This window comes from Charadrius vociferus, unplaced genomic scaffold (genome assembly GCF_000708025.1).
Source record: "Charadrius vociferus isolate BGI_N301 unplaced genomic scaffold, ASM70802v2 scaffold162, whole genome shotgun sequence".
NCBI classification, from domain to species: Eukaryota; Metazoa; Chordata; class Aves; order Charadriiformes; family Charadriidae; genus Charadrius; species Charadrius vociferus.
Genome location: NW_009647236.1, coordinates 1,851,512 through 1,857,822, shown reverse-complemented (window position 1 = coordinate 1,857,822; position 6,311 = coordinate 1,851,512).

Sequence of the window (6,311 nt, the reverse complement as noted above, 5' to 3'; positions counted from 1 at the left end):
GGACTTTCACATCCAGGATACGTAACATCCCCTGCCACTGCCTCTGCTGGAGGAACCCCATAGAGTCCAAGTCCACTCCATTTGAAAGCCTTCTTGAGCACCTCTTTCTACCTGCCTGCCTGTGGAAATCTGCCAGCACGTATTAGCTGTAACGGGCAGTTTCAGTGCCAGCGTGTTTATCCCATTTGTATTGTACCATTCACCTCAGTGGCAAAACCCACCATCTCCATGTTTTCTGCATCCAGCTAACCTGTGTGTCCATTGGGATTCACACTACTGCCTCCCTGTTTCACTGTCCCTCATTGCTCTCAGTGACTCATGCATTGCACCAGACTGTACATTTCTGAGGCAGCAACCAACTCAGGGAAAATAAAAAACAGTACCGTGGGTGGCTGAGAGATCCTCCTGACTGTAGGCATCCAGGACCTGCAGGGCAAAGCCAGCTGTTTCTCTGGGGTGCTGCGCTGGGTCTGGTGTCTTTTTCTTTTTTCCTGTTTCCTTGGGTAATGGGAAGCACCTCAAATTCTCCTTTTCCACTGCCTTGCGCACAAGCTTCAAAAGTATTCTTTGCTGCAAACCCCTGATTGTGTGTGTTGTCCCTTCCTGGTATTACTGAGTGAGGGTCTTCCCTTGCAGACATCCTTTGTAGATGCTCCTACAGGATCCCCAGATCACTTTGAGAACTACAGCTCTTTGGAGAACCAAATTCCACAAGACCTTTGTGTCTTGGGAACTCCCCCAAGGTACAAACCTGTTTGCTAGAGAAATGTCCTACTACTACCTATAGAAAACCTCTCTCTGGCATCCTAATTATTGACATAATGAGTACCTCCTACGTCCCACGTCTAGAGCTAGAAGTGTAGAATCCCATCACCAAAAGAGAAAGGATGCTTTCTCTTTTTGTGCAGAAGCCTAAGGTACGTCTACACAGTTCAGTAGATCATATTTCGGATAGCCCTGAGCTAGTGCCAGCCAGGGCCCGGCAGTCCACATAGCACAGTCGGTGCCAACCCATCAGCTCAGACAAGCAGGGCCTCATGAGACTTTCCATGTCGCTGCCACAGTGCTCCTAGGTCTCCAAAGTTCTGCTAATTTTGACTGTGAGCTTCTACCTGACACTCAGCAAGACCTGTGTCATGTATGGCTGTCTTTACACCTTAATTCCTGAGGGGTTTTCCTAAGTTATCTCACTTCTTTTGCAAGGGCAGGACAGGACCAAAAGCCTTATTTTGCAGCTCGGAGTTGCTGTTGAAGGACAAGTTATTCCTGTGATAACCTGCAGCAGCAGCGATTAAGAAATTTAATGGGGGGCAAACATATTGAACAGAACCCCAGTACTGCACTACATGGCCCACCCCGGGCAGGAATAGCTGCTGAAATCCATGCGGTTGTCCTTGCTAAGGGCTTTTTGCGTTTTGAGGGCACTGTGAGGAAGCTACCACCTGCCAAGTGCCCTCTCTGCCGCCAAACCCAGGATGCTGCCGCTTCTGACAGACAAACCACCTGTAAGTTCTTCTGTGTACTTCTCTGGGATTCCTGGCAGTCTCCAGAGCGAAAGACATGGTCCAAACAAGTCTTCTACACACTGGTGATAAGGCAGAGAATGAAGAGTATAAATGTCAAGATTATGAGCACTAGTCCAGCCAAATGATGACTGCTTGGAAAGAAAAAAGCCTACGAAGAACACGTGGGTTCTCTCAAAGGCAGTGCGGCACAACTGTTCAAGAGAACCATTTTGAGATAGAAGCACTCACCTTTATGTTCAACATTGTTATCTCTGTCTCAGTCGCTACTGGAAGACCCCAATGGGCAACCCTGCCTCTTAGGACTATGTTGCTTTTCTCTTTTTTTTTTTTTTTTAATGCCTTAAGTTTTTAGTATGTTTAAGCAGAAAAGTGTGGTTCATAAACTCCTCTGCTCAGCCTGGAACCCCTGAAGGCATTTGTGGTGAAAGCAGAGCTCCCACCTCAGGGTGGACACTGCAGGTAATGTCCAAGTGATGGGACACTGAGCAGGATCAGGGTGGTAGTTACAGATGTTGTTGGCTGAGAAGGGTGTTGGACTCAGATGTGCACCCTGGGACATGTTCGGGGAGACATCTTGAGAGCAACTATTCACTGTCCAAGATACGTGTTGTGTGAGGAAGCTCCGATCTCTCTGGAACCTGAACTGGACCTGGTTTGCAACAGACAACTGTCCGTCTAGCAAGGGACAGGGAATCGGCTTGTAACATCACTCACAGCACAGCCAGAAATTCAGCGTCCCCAAGCCTCATCTAAAATTGAAAAGCGCCTCCAAAGGAATTGTTTGTTGCTTTGTTTGCAAAAAGTGCAAACGGCACATCAGAGAAGCAAAAATGCCTTGGTGGATTGTTTGGCTGAACACTTAGTCGGGGTATATTGTAATGAGCCATATGCCAGCTTTGCATAGCATTATGGGGTAAGCCAGCTGCAATGTGCAGCTGATTAGTCTGGTTGGAAAAATCTTCATTTTCCATAACAGGAGGCCAGCAAAGGCAAGCATTCTGGCAGGTACTGTCCAACCCTCTCCTGTCATCTTGCTGTGGATCAGATGAAGCTAAGAGAGCAAAGAGAACCTCCGCTTTACTTTCGTCCTAAAGGAGGGACCCTCCTTTAGCCCTAGGCTTGTTTAATAGTAACTGTCTTTATGAACCATAACCTTTTTATATTCTTATGGAAGAGGTTTCCACCACCTCTTCCCACAGTTGACGTTCTCGTTGCCTCAGTCAGAGCTCAGCCATTCACCATTCAGCGTTCAGCTCAGCTGACGCGGTGAAAACCTCCTGTGAGTTATGGGGATGGAGGTCAGGAGGGGATGGGAACCCGATGAAGTGCGAGATCACAAAAGCAGCTGTGCAGCAAGAGAGCAAATGTCCTTTTTGCCCCAAATTCCATCTCCTGCTGTAGCCAAAAGCTGATTCCTAGGCAGGGGTATAAGAAGAAAGGGTAAGTATTTCCTCCAGATATCAGCTTTGAACAATTTGTCTGTTGCGGACTTTCTGGAACCAGAGGTGTTTCCTCTTTGCATTAGATAAACCTCAGTGGAATTTCCTTCTGTCTACTTTTTGAGCCTTCACTTGAACCCATGTGGTCTTCTGGCATCCACAGCGGCCTGGGCTAAGGAGTTTCACAGCTTGCTCACAACATCCACTGATGGATGAGCTGAAACTTCCTCCATCAGGAACAGATCTTCTTTGGATCTAAGTGCTGAATCAACAATTTGTGTGACCGCCCCTTGAATGGGTGAGAAATCTCAACCTAGAAGGTGGGAACTTCAATAGTACTTTTAGGGTCTTTTTTCAAACTATTATTGGTTGTGTTTTCAAGGCAAAATTAACAGTCATGTCAGAATCTACTACAAATGAATACAACAAATCCGGAAACACAATGCCAATGAACCAGAAGGAGTTTTTAGCTCTAAGATATCTGATAAGTTTTTGGGTATTTTTTAGAGAGGAACTTAGCTTAGGGTTATCTGTTTGCATTTACATATATCTAGCGCTTTGAATGCTCTGGGTCATTATTACATACAGACAGAAAAGGGGCTGAAGATATATGGAACTATTATTTCAGAAAGGCTGAAAAAGAAATCGTGCAACTGTCTCATTTTTGGGATGCCCACGTGACTTTGACATGTAAGCCTCCGAAGAACAACAAACCCATGAAGCGGTAGTAACGGGCAAGGGGTCGAGAGCGATGTGGGAAAACCTAGGAGATACCATATTTATGTCTGAGTAAGAAGCCTGAATCACTCTCATTAAAAGAAAAATTCCCTGCAGACAGGACTGTTAAGACTATTCTTATTTGACATGGTTATTAATGAGAAGGAGGAGGGAGCAAATTGCACATTAATGAACTTCACAGACAATAATACTCTGGGAAGATCTGAGGGCTCCAGTGAGGAGAGATCATTGGCCAAGTGGAGTGTCACACTATCATTATGTCAACAAAATGCTGAAGACTCTGAACATCGCATCCAATCCTTTCCAAAACCACCGGCCTCAAGGGACAGACAGCTTTCATTGTCAGTGAAAATCAGGAAGATGAAAAAGCCTGTTTTCTTCTAAATTCACTGCATGGTCATTGCAGAATGTGACATGAGTTGACCTGCATGTTTGGGGTTTAGGGTGATGGTTAATGGGCATTTTACTTCACCCAGACAGTTCTTCCTCTCCTCCCCCTATGCTCCACCTGGGTTCCTTGCTTCATACCTCTGGTCAGTGTCACATAGGGACTCCTGCCGAGTCCCATCCTTCAGGCTGACCCTGAAACAACACCCTTTCTGCCAACACTCAGGTTTCACTGCCGAAAATGAAAAGCCAAATCCCTACTAAAATCAGGCATTTTTGGTGGTGTGACCAAAATCTGTAAGGTTTAGAATGAAGTGGGAATATGAGAGGCTCAGTCATAGCTGGGACATGCAAACTACAGAACCATGAAATGCTTGAGGTTGGAAGTCACCCCTGGAGATCATCTACTCCACTCCCTCTGCTCAAGCAGGGTCAGCTGGAGCAGGTTGTCCAGGACTGTGTCCAGTTGGGTGTTGAATATCTCCACACATGAACACTCCATAACCTGTCTAGGCAACCTGCTCCTGTGTTTGACCACTCTCACAGTAAAAAAAAAAAAACAACAAAAACAACCCCCCCAAAACAACAACAAAAAAACTTCAGAGGTGAGGTAGGGCTGAGAGCTTGCAGCAAACGAAACAGCTCTCCCTGGTGCTGGGCAAGCTGGAATAAAGCTGTGGTTGCCACAGAATGTGGCTGAACTGACTGGGAGGACAGGAAGGGTACAGGGGAGAGGAACGTAGAGCGTCCTGAGCACCAGGACACCTCCTCTGCATCTTAGCCAAGTAATGAAATGAGACAAGTGCGGTTGGATGAACACCAGAAAGGTCCTGACATTTCAGAAATCCTTTGCTGTTTTGCCTTTAATCAATCTGTACTAAGCCTCAAATATGAAAAGAAGTGCTTAGGGCAAAGGTGAATTTCATATTAAGAGTAAATTGCTTTGATGCTTGTCAATTTGCCAAGATTTTTACAGCAAGGAAACGGTATTATTTCCCAGGCTCCTGGCATGGTCCTAAAGGTCACATCTCACAACACAACTCTCTTCCTTTCTCTCCAGCTGTTGTTCATACAATAAAAGCCACAAGCATAAAGATGCTGCTGCCTTTTGGTACCACCAGGTAAAAAGTCTCAACAATATAGATAGTTTCACGTTCTTGAAGCTTTATTGTAAAGGTGAAATGAAAATGGACCGTGAAAAGCTCACTGTCACTTTGCATGACTATTATTATTTCTCACATTTATTGATCTCCCTTCCTTTCCTAAGTAGAGTTCATGTTCCTTCACAAACCAGCCCCATTACTTCAAAGTGAGAACTTCTACCACACGTTGACAATGAAGGCTCTCCAAATAAATGGCAAATACTTTTCACAAAACAGATTACAACTACAGTTTTATGAAGACAGCTGTAAAACACAGAGGCATGTCCTCACTAGGCATTAAATCAAAACCAGCAAGATTTGTGTAGGTCCAGAGCTGAACTATAGCGGCACCTACATATTAGTGTCACTCCAGATTTGGGGTTTTTTTTCAACTACCAGCAGGTATGCTATGAAGTATAATTACAGAATATTCCACAGTTGTGGTATGTCAGCATTTAGGGCCCTTGCATGAATTCACAGAGCTTAAGCAGTGTGCACTATGTGGGTACAGCTTCCCAGACACGGGGCTAACACTGTTTGGTGAGGATGTAAACCCACTGAGTGGAGACTGTAACTTAGCTGTGCTCGTATGATGAAACTGGATCAGAGCAAAGCTGCTGCATGTAGAATGCCATAGAACCCAGAACCACCTTGCTAGTATGGACCAAGGGTAGCATTTTTGCCAAGCCCCTGGAGCCAGTGCACTGCCTTGGTCTAACCAAGGGTCCAGGGGTAATGCCTGTCTCTTTCCCCCTTTCCTTCCAAACAACTATGACCAGAGCTGCTCCACCTCATGAGGAACATATACCCCCCCTCCACCTAGCACTCATCTCCCCAGTCCTGAACCCACTCGCTGTAAGCAACTCAACTGCCCAACGCACCTCCGCGCTGTCTCCCCGACACCTCCCACTCACCCCCTCAGTCCTCTCCCACACCCCCTCCCACCTCACCTCACGCACCCCTCCCACACCCCCTCAGACCCCCTCAGATCCCTCACAGACCCCCCCACACCCACTCAGACCCCTCACACACCTCCCATGCCGCTTCAGACCCCCTCGCAGACTTCCCACACCCCCTCA